This window comes from Fundulus heteroclitus, chromosome 8 (genome assembly GCF_011125445.2).
Source record: "Fundulus heteroclitus isolate FHET01 chromosome 8, MU-UCD_Fhet_4.1, whole genome shotgun sequence".
Classification (NCBI taxonomy): Eukaryota; Metazoa; Chordata; class Actinopteri; order Cyprinodontiformes; family Fundulidae; genus Fundulus; species Fundulus heteroclitus.
This window is the reverse complement of record NC_046368.1, coordinates 4,866,252-4,881,532: the sequence shown is the minus strand read 5'-3', so window position 1 is coordinate 4,881,532 and position 15,281 is coordinate 4,866,252.

The window sequence follows — 15,281 nt, the reverse complement described above, 5'->3', positions numbered from 1 at the left end:
ACTTAGCTCCGCCTAGCTTCACTCACATCCATCTGGGACCTCTCCCATAGAGAGTGATTTCTCCAACCAATTTTATTGTCTAGCCAATCAGGACGCAGGGCTGGAGTTTCATAGATGTGACGTAGTGGAGAAGCGACCATGAAACTGTTTTGATTCAGACAACAATGGCGGCTCGCATCGAGGAAGCAAGCGTTAACATTGATGCTGCTATTTCTTCCGTGTTGTTCAATCTACCTAATATTGTTTCATTAAAAGAACATCAGAGAACGCCTCTGAAGGCTTTTGTTGGTGGAAACCATGTTTTCGCCCTTCTCCCGACCGGATTTGGCAAGTTTTGTTTTCCGGGGCGCGCCCGTGGTTAGCGGTTAGCGGTTAGCACGAACCATGTTAGGAGGCCTTTAGTCCTCGACGCGGTCGGCCCGGGATCGACTCCGACCCGCGGCGCTTTGCCGCCTGTCTTTCCCCCTCTTCCTGTCAGCTCACTGTCAATAAAACGCCTCTAGAGCCACAAACAAAAAAAAAAAGTTTTATTTTTTTCTGCGTCGCTCTCATCAGCGTCACGGGTTAGCTTCGGTGTGAGTGGTTGAAATAGCACGTCGATAAAGATGACAGACAAGTGGCTTATCCAATCATGTGCAAGGATTTTTGATAAGGCCCAGCCTTCAATAAAGGCAATTCCTATGGAGATGTCCCAGATGGATGTAAGTGGAGCTAGGCGGAGCGAAATACATCTGGCTAGAGTCAGGTTACACAATAGTTGCCTGCACACCAGAAGTGATCCGTGTCTGTGGCATAAAGGCTATAAGACCAATTTCTAACCTACCATTTCTGGGCAACATAATTGGGAAACGTTGTTTTGTCAACTTAATACGTATTTAATTCAATTCAATAAAATTTTATTTATATTTTTATTTATATAATGTATAGAGTAGATGAGATGAGAGACACCAGAACCAACAAGGCAGAAGACCTGAAGGCGGCTATCAGAGCAGTCTGGGCTTCCTGAACACCTCAGCAGAACCACAGGCTGGTCTCCTCCACGCCACACTGAAGCAAAAGGAGCCCAGACCCGCTACTGAGAGAAGTCGGACATTTCTGTTTAAAATATCCTTTTTATTGATTTTACATAATGTTCTAATTTTCTGAGACACTGAATTCGGGTTTTGATTTAAGAAATAAGGTCTGAAATATTTCACTCTATGATTCATCAATAGAAGATTTGAGTTTTACTTTGTGAAATAATGAACAGAAAATATTGAACTTTTCATGATATCCATTATTTTTTGCAGTGACTATTGCCCTCCTCTGCTGATGTCCGGTCTCGCTGCTGCTCTGCCACGTCCCAGAATCTTGAGGCTTTAATTGGCTGCTGTTAATTGTTAATTGGCAGGCGGGCCAGCCAATAGGGCAGCACAGACGTTAATGCCCATGGCATTACCACGTCAACTTTTCTCCAACAACAATCTTCCACAAGTGGTTAAAGCCTGAGATCAGCTCTGTAAATAATACTGAGAGTGATTTTATTTTTATTATTTTACTCGCTGACTCTCTCAGCCAGAACACACACAGTTCAGGTGACAAAGTTGTGTTTGCACCACTGTGTTGCATTTTCAATTTAAGACTAAAAACAAAACTAACCAAGATGAATAATTCATTCATTCATTCATTCGGTGTGTGTGTCTCTGCTAATCCCTTCAGTTTTGCTGCTGATTTTCTTTGTCAAGCGTGAAAGAGTAATTAATCAGATCTGAAATGAGATTCAGAAATTAAAAGTGTGTGTGTGTGTGGGGGGGGGGGGGGGGGCATCTAGTCTTAATGAATTGTGACAAGTGAATTATATCAGCTTCTTCTTCTTCCTTCTCCGTTCCCGGCTGCATCGCCTCCCCGTTTTCCCGTTTTCCCATTTTTTCCGTCTCTTTCTGTCCTTCACAAACGGACTGAAGGGATTTCTCTGCGTTTTGACCGCCGCCTGCTGTTTCTTGGCGCCACCGCTGTGATTGACTGCATTAATGAACGGTCTGGGCTGCTGAGAGAGCGGCTGAACGCTGCTCTTATTAAGGGCCGCTGGATGAATCAGGAATGAACTGTGAAGCACTTTGTAGGGCTGGTCAAGGTTAAAAGGCACTTTATAAGTGTGGAGAATCCCTCCGTGTAGAGACACGACACATGGAAAGTGTTTTTGACCTTTTGTCTCGTTATGACACACCCCCCCTCTCAGTATTCAGCTACTCCCAGTGACCGTCTGATCGGCTAACTTATCACATCACCACCTCTCTCAGAGCAGCGTGTTGAGTTGTCAAAGGACTTCTTACTGGAGAACGTTCAAGGATCTCCAGCTGACGGTCCCAGAATGAATCCTGGAGGAACAGATGCAAACTGTAGGTCTAGTGTTGGTATTTAAACCATCGTTTAACAAGTCAGCTCAGTGTTAAAAGCAACATTGTTTTACATGAAAAGAAGAATGTTGAACAAATGGTAAAATAGCAGAAGTTCAGTGGATCATCAGCTTTCTGACTGGCTGGCAGCAGCAGGTGGGGAGCACCTTCAATAATAATCATCTTGTTCTTACTTGGTAAGGGACCTCGTTAGGTTCCTATGCTAAAGGGGCTATTATAGGGAGCATACAGGCTCCTTTTCCTACCTCCTTCCTTACTCACTGCACCGTTCAGTCAGCGCTTATCGAAGCGACCGCTGAAGAGTCCTCACCCAAAAGACATTTTCGGATGCAGCTACTATGGAGTTAGTTTCCTGCCAAAAGGTTGTACACAAAAAAATGTGTTGCACACAAAAAAAAAATTGTTTTGCAAACTGTCCCCAAACGTTGCACTCAAAATATAATTTATAAGTTTTCCTCGAGTACAAAACAGTCTCTGCTCGACTACGAAACAATTCCACCCCATCTGCGGTAAATTTTGTGCCAAAAGTTACGTGATGCGTTAATACTTGTTGTTGTTGTTCAGACTTCCCGACAGCAGGGGGCGCACCCAAAAAAACTGAAACGCGCCGGTTTGGCTGAGGAAGAAAGACGTGATATGTCACAGCTAACAGCATCAGCAGCCCACAGGTAAGTTTCAAAACTTTCCCAGTGAAAAAGTAATAGCTCACTATGCAGATAGATCATGTAAGATTTCAGTTAAAGGCACTGTTTAGTTTTATCTCTGATTTAAAAATGCTGTGTAACGGACTTTTAAAAAATAACGTATTTAAACCATGATTTGATCTACCAAGTTTTCAATTCAATTTTATTTATATAGCTCCAATTCATGAAACATGGTATCTCGAGGCTCCTAAATACATCACAGACTTGTTATCAGGGCATCAACCCTCCAGACCACTCAGGTCTTCTGGCTCCAGCCTGCTCTGCAGAACCAGAACCAGAACCAGACAAGGAGAAGCAGCATTTAGTTCCTATGCTCCACTGATCTGAAACAAACTTCCAGAAAACTGGAAAAGTGCTGAAAGCCTGAGTTCCTTTAAGTCAAGATTAAAAACACATTTGTTTAAAATTGCCTTTGACTGTTCTAGTTAAACTGTTTTAATGTTCTTTTTTGTTTCTACATTCTATCCGTACTTGCTTTTATTCTATTTTATTTTCCCGTGTTTTAATCATGTAAAGCACTTTGCATTGTCTCTGTACTGAATTGTGCTATATAAATAAATTTGCCTTGCCTTGCCTTACTGGCAGACTTAAATATATAGACACAGAATTTTATTGATAAAGGAATCAGTCTTTTTTTAAATAATAATCTACAAAGAACGATCATGTTCCACTAATTATTGCAAATATAGAGCTCCACTGATTTTCTTTCTCCGTCCCTGACAGGAACATGAGGTATTTGTGCTGGTGTGCTGTTTAGTTTTCTCCAAATCACCTCGACTTTGGTCTCATCTGCCTAATGGACCTCCAGACCTCTTGGACGCCATGGAGTCCAAATGTTCTTGGAGCTCATCCTCAGGTCCAAATAGCAGCGGCTGCTTCCAAAGCTTCACTGCAGTAGAAGCTGTTTTTCACCCAGAACCGGAGCAGAAATCCTCCTTTGTGGCATCGCTGTGTTTATTTAAAACCTGCCCTAATACACGTGGTGTGCTGGTTATTTCATCTCTATAGTAGGATAATGGCAATGCATGAGGATGAAATAGTAGACCGGAGAATAGGGATCTTACAGATTTAAAAAGCAGAGCAGAATTGTGGTCCATGCAGTAAAGGCCTGTGATTATTATTGTACAATAACATACATTATTTTTATGCTGCAGGTCATAACTGTGGGTCTAACTGCTCTGCAGCTCTTTTGACGTTGTGCCCGTTCTGCAGATCTTTACCGTGAGCCTGTGATTCTCCTCTGTGCTTCAGCGACTTCCTGCCGGTGGTTCTGGATCGGAGCGCAGAAACTCTGCTGGTTCCCCTCGGCTGCAGGAGGAGCCAGCTCTTTGCTAATCTCCTTCAAAACGGGCAGCGAATGGATCTGTCAGCGCTCTGTTCACTACCTGACAGCCAATTAGCCCGGCTTCCTCCATGGAAATTAAACAGACCCAACTGATGAGACGAGTTTCCCCGGCCAACTCTTTTAGCTTGGTTCTGCTACAAAAGGATAAAAAGAAGCAGATTCCTAATTAAAGTGTGGTTGTGGACAGGGAGGATGTCTGCTGTAAAGTTTTCATAAAAGTCTTGTTTCTGTGGAATAAGCTGCTTTTATAACGCAAGCTCTTCAACTGCAGTAGAAGTAAAATAATGTTGTTAATTAGTAATTCTTTCATACATTGAAATGTACCAGAAGTCTTAATCCCTCTTTGGCATAGCCTCTCTTTGCTTTTTTAGCTCTTTTTAAAAATAAATGTAGCCAAAAGATTGTTCCAACCATCTTCAGGGAGATAAGCGTTGATCCTCTGATGTCGTCCAGCTCAAAACCTTCTTACTTTTCGTTTAATCCCAGATACGCTCAACGATGCGACACTTCCGGGCAGGGGCGGTTCTAAAGGGGCCATCCGGGGCCAGAGCCCCCCGTAGAGTTGCTCCTGGCCCCTGTTATGACCCCTATTCTCTCCTGGCTGACAGAAAGCGAACAAAATGAGAGACCCAGTAGATTTGATTGAAGCTGCTTCACTGAATCTTCTCAGTTATATTTTGTAAAACTGCAATACAAACGAAATATACAATGTGTTACATTTTAGATATATGAACTATCTATCTGTAACAGTTCCAATTCCAATAAATACACTAAATTATTATAAGAATGAACTCACAAGAAATAATCATCCAACAGAATGCAGCACATTCACCAACACAACAAATATGAAGCTCAACAGTGAACTTAATTAGCGTTAGCATCCTAATGCGAGCGGTTAGCTTCGCGATTAGCGTTAGCATTGTTAGCACGTTTTAAAACTTGAAAACAGCTCCATCCAACACTATAAAATAAAACAGAGGGGTAAGAACCAACTATGCTTACACTCACTGTTGGATCCGCTCCAGGATTTAGGAAACTGACTCTGTGTGGTATAGCATGTTGTGCTGTATGTATGCACACTGAAAAGCCTGGGCAAAACTGCAGTAACGAAAAACCACCACAAGGGGCAACTAATACAAACTCACTGAGTCAGAACGGCCCCTGTACTAAAGACATGATATTAAATAAATTTCTTGTGATGATAAATGCTGAAAAAGATACCCAAGATACTCACTTGGACCAATTGTGTTTTTTACCTTTATAGTTTAACTCTAGCAATAATTTAAAAATGAAGCTGTTTCCCGTTTAGCTCCAGCCGTATTGAGACAGGATCAGGGGTCTGCAACCTGCAGTTCCAGAGCCACAATTGGCTCTTTGACTCATTTAATATATTAAACCATGACATATTGACCTGTTTAGTTTTTTTCCCCCAATCATTTGTTCTGTTAACCTGACTCCGCGAGCTGTATGTCGCTCCGCCTAGCTTCACTCACATACATCTGGGACCTCTCCCATAGAAAGTGATTTCTCCAACCAATTTTATTGTCCAGCCAATCAGGACGCAGGGCTGGAGTTTCATAGATGTGACGTAGTGGAGACGCGACCATGACGTGAGACTGTTTTGATTCAGACAGCAATGGCGGCTCGTCGAAGAAGCAAGCGTTAACATTGATGCTGCTATTTCTTCCGTGTTGTCCAATCTACCTAATATTGTTTCATTAAAAGAACATCAGAGAACGCCTCTGAAGGCTTTTGTTGGTGGAAACCATGTTTTCGCCCTTCTCCCGACCAGATTTGGCAAGTTTTGTTTTCCGGGGCGCGTCCGCGGTTAGCGGTTAGCAGTTAGCGCAAACCATGTTAGGAGGCCTTTAGTCCTCAACGCGGTCGGCCCGGGATCGACTCCGACCCGCGGCGCTTTGCTGCCTGTCTTCCCCCCTCTTCCTGTCAGCTCACTGTCAATAAAACGCCTCTAGAGCCACAAACACATAAAATCTGCGTCGCTCTCACAGCGTCACGGGTTAGCTTCGGTGTGAGTGGTTGAAATAGCACGTCGATAAAGATGACAGACAAGTGGCTTATCCAATCATATGCAAGGATTTTTGATAAGGCCCAGCCTTCAATAAAGGCAATTCCTGTGACGGTGTCCCAGATGTATGTGAGTGGAGCTAGGCGGAGCGACATACATCAAGGAGAACATACATGTTCTGTGCCCCCATGAAAAATCACTGTGGTGATGGCCTAGTCAAAGTCCAGACCTCAGCCTCATGGAAATGATGCGTTGGAGCCTGCAGAGAGCTGTGCAGAATAAAATATCTGAAATTATGTGAGAGGCTGATGAAACCAGACAGAAAGCTGGTATTTCAGCAGTAAAACAGGCTTTCTGTTGGCGCCGCTCTCGCTTGCCTTCATCCCTTCTGTCAGGTTTCCAGCTTTTTCCCTGCGTCTGACATCTTCATCGTCACAAGGACAAGAAGCAAACAACCCAGAAACCCGACACACCATGCTTTTTGGCTCCTTCGCAGACTTTATGGAGTATTTGAGAGCCAACGGCGTACCGGGTGGGGGTTAAGGGTAACAGCCGACCACTTTCACCAGATGAGCTCCGCTGAGTGAGAGCCTGGCGTGTGAACATGTTTCATAATGAGCTGCCGGGACCTTCAGTCCTAAAAAAATCTCAGAGCAAACAGAGTCATCAAGGAGGAGAGTCAGCATGGCTGCAGGTTTCCAGCCAGAAGCCAGCGGCTGGTCCCTGTGATGGCTGCTGCCCCCTGCTGGCCGGGCTGCGCCCTGCTGCCGCTCAGGGTCGCTTTTCACTCACAGCACACAAATCTCAGGATGGGAGGAACAGACTCAACGGATCACGGTTGATTCAGGGGAGATTTCTGGCTTTCACAGAGATTTAAACGCTTGTCTTTTGCATTCGCCTTTGGTTCAAGAAAAGAAAAAAAGAAGCTGGGTGTGCAGGAAATATTCATGTTAGCAGCAAATGGTGAGGAAGCACCAGGGTTAGAGTTATGCAAAAGATCTAAAAAATAAAACTATTTCCTGGAGGATGACAGATAAAAGTCAGGAGAACCTTTTAATCATTAAATCTGCCGACAGTTTTCCTTCCAAACAGACTTTCTCGTAACATCGTGAAACCTGACCAGGATGTCCTCTGGGCCCGTTGGGAGGAGACACCGGGGAAGACCCTGAACTCGCTGGAGGGACTGTGGACCCCGTCTGGACCGGGAACGCCTCGAGATCCCCCAGAAAAAGCTGGAGGCTGCAGCTGAAGGGAGGAAGGTTTGGGGTTCCCCTCTGGACCGTTTGCCTCTTTTCTTTTGAACCTCATGCTTGTCTTTATTCTGTAGGCGTTCTATGAGACAAAGCGACACAAACTAGTGCAAAACTGTGAAGTGGAAAGAAAACTATACAGGACTGTCTCAGAAAATTAGAATATTGTGATAAAGTTCTTTATTTTCTGTAATGCAATTAAAAAACATGAAATGTCATACATTCTGGATTCATTACAAATCAACTGAAATATCGCAAGCCTTTTATTGTTTTAATATCGCTGATTATGGCATACAGCTGAAGAAAACTCAAAAATCCTATCTCAAAATATTAGAATATTTCCTCAGACCAAGTAAAAATAAAAAATTATAACAGCAAAACAAAATCAAACATTTCAAAATGTCCATTAATGCACTCAGTACTTGGTTGGGAATCGTTTTGCACAGATTACTGCATCAATGCGGCGTGGCATGGAGGCAATCAGCCTGTGGCATTGCTGAGGTGTTATGGATGCCCAGGATGCTTCAATAGCGGCCTTTAGCTCATTTGCATTGTTGGCTCTGGTGTCTTTCAGCTTCTTCTTCACAATAGCCCACAAATTCTCTATGGGGTTCAGGTCAGGGGAATTGGCAGGCCAATCAAGGACAGTAATGCCATGGTCAGTACACCAGTTACTGTGAGAATCTGATGTCGTCTCTTAACCACTACCATACTTGTGATTTAGTTTACTGAACCAAGCTGAGTGTTTTTCAAGGCTCAGGAAACCCTGCAGTGTTTCCAGTTAATTAGACGATTCAAGTGATTAGTTGAATAGCCTACTAGTATACTTTTTCACCATATTCTAATATTTTGAGATAGGATATTTGAGTTTCTTAAGCTTTAAGCCATAATCAGCGATATTAAAACAATAAAAGGCTTGTGATATTTCAGTTGATTTGTAATGAATCCAGAATGTATGACATTTCATGTTTTTTAATTGCATTACAGAAAATAAAGAACTTTATCACAATATTCTAATTTTCTGAGACAGTCCTGTATATCATGTTCTAAATTTTGTGCCTTTTATACAAATTATGCCGCTAATAAAGCCCAGTCCAACCAGACGTTCCCTAGTCAGAAAGAAGACATGTGTAAGTTAATCTGAGTCCATCTGCAGCTGCTCTACTTCTGGCCTCAAAGGTTCTCTAGAGAACATCATGGAGATTAGGGAACCCAGCAGACGGGTCAGGGAGGAGGTTCTGGTCCAGTTTACAGCAGGATCAGGTTCTACAGCAACATCCAGAGTTCTGATCATCATCTGGACCTGGAGAGAGGATGGACCTCCTGCAGACCTACCAGGACATGGACGTCCACCTGGACGGACAGGCTGGACCAGGAGAGCATTGATCAGAGAAGCAGGAGGACCATGGTGGCTCTGGAGGAGCTGCAGAGATCCACAGCTCAGGTGAGGCGGTTAATAAAGGAACAAGAATAGATCCTAGTGGAAAGCAACATCAACCCTTTCAGAGTCAAAGCACACTCACACCTAAGGGCAGTTTGGAGAAACCAGTTAACGGGCATGTTTATGGACAGTGGGAGGAAGCTGGATTACCTTCATCTGACTCATCTCCGCGTCTCAGGTTGCAGTCTTGATTTTAAACTTTAAGAATAATCGTATGGCTTTCATTCATATTGAGACTCTTCATGTTTCCTTTGCTGCAGGGAAAAGCTGAATGCAGTGAAGACATCAGAGTGTGAAAGCCTTTGAGTTTAGTAATAACCGGGAGGATTTATCTGTTGAATGCTTTCAGGTTCTGTTATGTGTTACTGCCCTCTGGTGGTCATGATGCTGTATGACACCTTTCACCAAAAGGCCAGAGCTAGTTTCTCCAAAAGTTAAAAACAACATCAAGAGCAGCGTTTAAATTACGATTCTTTCCTTCAAACTGAACAAAATACAACAAAAGATGCAGAGAGGACAGCCACACAACAAGATTCAGAAGTGCTCCACAAATGGCGGCCAGGTAAGACGGCAAAGACGACGTGAAGGTACCGTTCCATGAGCCAAGGAGCTTTTATTGCATTGCACATTCCCAGAGACGCACAGGAACGCTGCTACAAGAGCAGGGATTGCTTCCAAAAAAAAAAAAAAGATTTCAGTTCCATGTGTCGACGTATTTCAGAGACGGTATTAAATTATTGTGCATTTTCAAGCGTACATTAAAGTGTTCCTGCAAAGTGAAAAACTGTTTGCCAGTCTGGTGGCCCTGCTTTAACCGACCTGTAACTCCTACAGAAGATCAAGCAGTATGAGCTGGAGGATGACATTCCCTGTTTATGTTTATGGTTTAATATATATTAGCATTTTACCTTCCATCCAATTATTCACTTATAAGCACAGGGCTGTGGCTTACAGGACAAATAAACCACACACCTAAGAACAATTTAGACAGACGGTTACATTTTTGGACAGTGGGGATAAGCCAGAGCACCTGAAGAACACTACCACAGGCTGGGATTTGAACCCAGAACCTTCTGGCTGTAAGGCAACCCACAGCAACACTGTGCAGCGCTTCCGAAATCCTGTATGTGATTAAAATATTTTCCCTTTATGAGAAATAATTGCAAAAAGTATTCATTTTTTTAAAATCAAAATCTGAACCTTAAAATCAACTTTTCAAAATACACAGAATTTAGGAATATGAATGTAGAAGCCCTGAATTTCAAAGACAAAAATGATTCTTCTATAACAATACTTATCCTAAATAAAGTTTTGATGATGGAAGTCCACATAATGGAGCAGAAGTAAAAGGTTCTCAGAACGTCATATTTTTAGCATATCTTTCCAAAATAAAGCGTCTGTAAAAATGTGATAAAAAATACGAGAAAAAGAAAGAATGATGTTAAAACGGCACATTAAGAGATGGAAGTTGTAACAACTTGTACGGCAAGTTTTAAAAAATGTGTGTTATTTAAAGGACAGAATATTTATAGTGTATGTATATCCAACACCACAAAGCCGTCATATCAGCCGGCCATCGATTGTCCCTCTCTGCTACCCATACCCTATTCTCAGCCTCATTCAGGCAGAACTCAGCTGGGTTATTCCCCTGATCGTCCCCTCTGTGAGATACAGGGAAATAAAACTTCAGCAAAACAGTGAATTAATATTGCCGGGGCGGCAAAAGCACCAGGAAACTCAATGTGAATGGAGGGATTGATTTCATGGGTCTCAGTTTCATCCAGAGTCTCTTCCTTTCCTCCATTATCTCCCCCGGTTCTGCAGAACAATGCTGAAGCTCTCTGGTGAGAAAGAGTGCCGGTAACATGAATAAATGGCTCTCTGCTGCGTGGGCTTTATGAATAAAGTAAATGTGTTTCACCTCAGCAGACGGATTAGGGGATGGACTGAAAGCAGGACTTTGGTTGACCACAAGACAAGCAGGTCCTGGTTTGCATATTTCCAGGTTGTTGTTGGTTCAGCTGCTTTTCACCATTGAGTCATTTGCTCAGTTCCTGTTTCGGTGGAACGGGCGTTCTGGGGCTAAAAGTGGGGGGGGGGTTACACCTGGAACAGCAACGGGATCACTGCTGCTGCTGCTGCTGTTTTCTGTTCAAATATGCAGTCATATTTAATTAAATGGATCAGGGGTCACCAACATGGGGCCCGCGGGCAGCTATATTTATCCATAAATCCTGATGAATCCAATCAATAACTTCGACTGCAGTCATGTCTTGATGACATCAAAAGCTGGATGACTTTAAATTTCCTGCATCTAAATTCTGACAAGACCGAAGTTTTAATCTTTGGGCCAGAGTCCTCAAAAAATAAACTTCTTAACCAATCACTTAATCTGGGTGGATTTAACTTGGCCTCTGGTAATAAAGTAAAAAATCTTGGTGTTATTTTTGACCAAGACATGTCATTTAAATCCCATATTAAACAGGTTTCCAGAGTTTCCTTTTTTCACCTCAGGAATATCGCCAAAATTAGAAACATTCTGTCCAGGAGTGATGCTGAAAAACTAGTCCATGCATTTGTTACTTCAAGGCTGGACTATTGTAATTCTTTCCTATCAGGAAGTCCACAAAATGCAGTTCAAAGTCTTCAGCTGATCCAAAATGCTGCAGCAAGAGTTCTGATTAAATCAACAAGAGGGATCATATTTCTCCAATTTTATCTTCCCTTCATTAGCTTCCTGTTAAATCAAGAATAGAATTTAAAATTCTTCTTCTAACGTATAAAGCCCTTAATAATCAAGCTCCATCATATATCAGAGCTCTGATTACCCCGTATGTTCCTAACAGAGCACTTCGCTCTCAAACTGCAGGTCTGCTGGTGGTTCCTAGAGTCTCTAAAAGTAGAATGGGAGGCAGATCCTTTAGCTATCAGGCTCCTCTCCTGTGGAACCAACTCCCAGTTTTGGTCCGTGAGGCAGACACCCCGTCTACTTTTAAGACTAATCTTAAAACTTTTCTTTTTGACAAAACTTATAACTAGAATGACTCATGTTACTCTGAGCTACCTTTATAGTTTTACTGCTATAGGCTTAGGCTACTGGAGTTCTACTGTTCTTCAATTATGCATTATGTGTTGTCATTTCTGCTTTAACTTTCTGTTCTCTCTCTTTTATCTCCATAGTAGGCACACCTGGTCTGGCGTTCTGTTAACTGTGACATCATCCAGAGAAGACGGCTCACCCGCTACTACCATCTAATGTAGAACAGATTACTAGATCAATGTGTGCTTCTGTGCTTTTTTGTCTCTCTTGTTGTGTCTCTGCTCTGTCTTCTGTAACCCCAGTCGGTCGAGGCAGATGACCGTTCATACTGAGCCCGGTTCTGCCGGAGGTTTTCCTTCCCGTTAATGGGGAGTTTTTCTTCCCACTGTAGCTTCATGCTTGCTCAGTATGAGGGATTGCAGCAAAGCCATGTACAATGCAAACTCCATGCATAAAGACCCAGGGTATGGGTAGGACTTGAACCCAGAACCTTCTTGCTCCATGACAACAGTGCTAGTTAAAAGAGGGCACATGGGGCACAGATTTAAAACACGATACAGAAACATACCTTGTTATACAACCGGCTGAAATGTACCAACCCATACTATAAAGAATGTAACATGAATCACTATTGGTCCAAAGTTTCATTGTTCCTATGCAGTATGCATACTTTTTTTTATGCTTGATTTGAGCATCAGGATGTGTTTTGCCTTTCTAAAAGGAAAAGGCAGCATTATTTGCAACATATATACAAATTTTATAAGCACGACACAAACTAGATGCTGTTTGTTTATCTTTAAAGCATCACTGGATCTGATGAATGTCGAATTGGGACTTTTTCACACTTTGAAAAAGTTTGCATTTGAACTTATCCGCAACAGAGACAGATAGCAAATACATGCCTATTAAACCAAATATATTCAAAATATGTCTGTTGTCTAGATTTATCCTGTATTTTCTTTTAAAGATATAGAAATGTGGAGAGATAAATCCCACCCTTATTCTTTTTTTTAATCAAAGATACTCTGTCTGCATCATAAAACACAGCAAAATTATACATTCAAGGGACTGCAAATAAATGTATTGTATTTACCTTGCACTGGAAGTAGAAGGTCCCTGACACTGACAGCATTACAAATATTAAACTCCAACTTCAACAAATGTACAACTGGGTTGTAGTTGCTCTCTTTAGCCCATTTCATGTAATTTATCTTAGCATTCCAAACACATTTCTTACATCATATATCTAAAGTGTAGATAACAGTTTCTCTTTACCTACATCTTCTCAGACAACTAATTATTCCCCTAACAATAGTGAGATGTCAATGTTTAAATGTGCAGTAAATCTTAAAACATAAGGAGCATGGAGGACCTAATACTGTACTTTGAGTAAGATTGGTGACACCAAGACTGAATTGTTACATGAGTGGTTGTCCATTTAATCATTGAAACGAGAATATTATAATATACTATTGGTATATACTAGTAAGACTATTAAACAACAGCAGATTAAACTTTAAGATATGTAAAGGCCTATAGTAAATTAACTTTGCGACCACATCAACGGATTAAATATTTTTAACTTTTTTGGTGTACCAAATTACCCGCGTAATGATGAAATATGTTGTGAACTAAATCCCTGGTGATGAGAATGTCTAACTCTGCCTCTGGTTTGTACTCATTTACTAATGGACAGTGTGGAAACCTTTGGACAATAAAACCAATGTAAATAGTGTTTTATTTGTCTTTATTCTAATTCTAGAAGTAGAAATTGTGAAATAAATAGCACTATTATTATGTGGAATCCTAATTAGTCTAAACAAAATATAGCAGTTGTTTATGCAGCATCTAGTGTTCTTATACTGTATGTTATGTAAAAGAAATAACACCTGCTATTTATGCCTGAACTGCCTCAAATGGTCGACAATCAATGAAAGCAACAATAATGAAAGAGAAGAAGGGAAGAGTGAGGCACGTTATGTGGATCATGTTACCGTGGCACAGTTACCGTGGCACGATTGATCTAAATTATTATTATTTTGGACATGCACACACAAACACACGCACACACATACCCCTCTGCACGTCCCTGCTACCCACTGTATGATGATTATTATTACTTTTTATATTATTATTATTATTATTATTATTATTATTATTATTATTATTATTATTATTATTACTACTAATGAGATAGACTGGCGACCTGTCCAGGGTGAACCCCGCCTCTCGCCCATTGACAGCTGGAGATCGGCACAGCACCCATATCCACAAGGATAGACATTTTAATAAATGGAAGGATGGATTATTATTATTATGTTTGTTTTTTTTTCCTCTTCATTTTTTGACTGATGCCACTTATATTCCGGAGCGACTTATAGTCCAAAATATACGGTAATTGTGCCGTTGTTTCCACCTTAGAAAATGGATGGATAGTAATACATTAAACTTATGTAACGCTTTTTTGGACACTCAGATGCATTACAAAACAATCTTTATAACCACAGAAATATACGAAAAATCCTAATATGGAAAAACAAGTTTAAATAAAAGGGTTTTGAGGCGTGATTTAAAGTTCTATAATGAGTCTTGCGTTCCTGATGGTTTGGGGCGGCAGCAGCGAAGGCCCGGCCCCATAAAGTCCAGTGTTTGCAGCGGGTGATGGGTGTGAGGAGGTTCAGGAGGTCAGGCAGATGTGGAGGGGCCATGAAGGGACTTGTAGGTGAGGAGAAGGAGTTTGTACTGGACACGGTATTGGAGCCAGTGAAGCTGTTGGAGGACAGGGTGATGTGAACTCTGGACCGGGTACGGGTGAGTAGGCGGGCAGCAGAGGTCTGTATGAATGTATGAATGGAGATGACTGAAGGGAAGAGGCTATTGCAGTAGTCAAGTCTGGAGGTGATGAAGGCATGCATGAGGATTTCAGCTGCAGACTGGGAGAGGGATGAACGGAGGCGAGCAATGTTGTCTTTTTTTTTTTTTTTTTTTTTTTTTTTTTTCCCCCCAGCAATGTTGTCGATGTGATGTTTCTTATCCAAATGAAGAAACTTGGGTTCGTAACTGAACTTATTTATTAGTA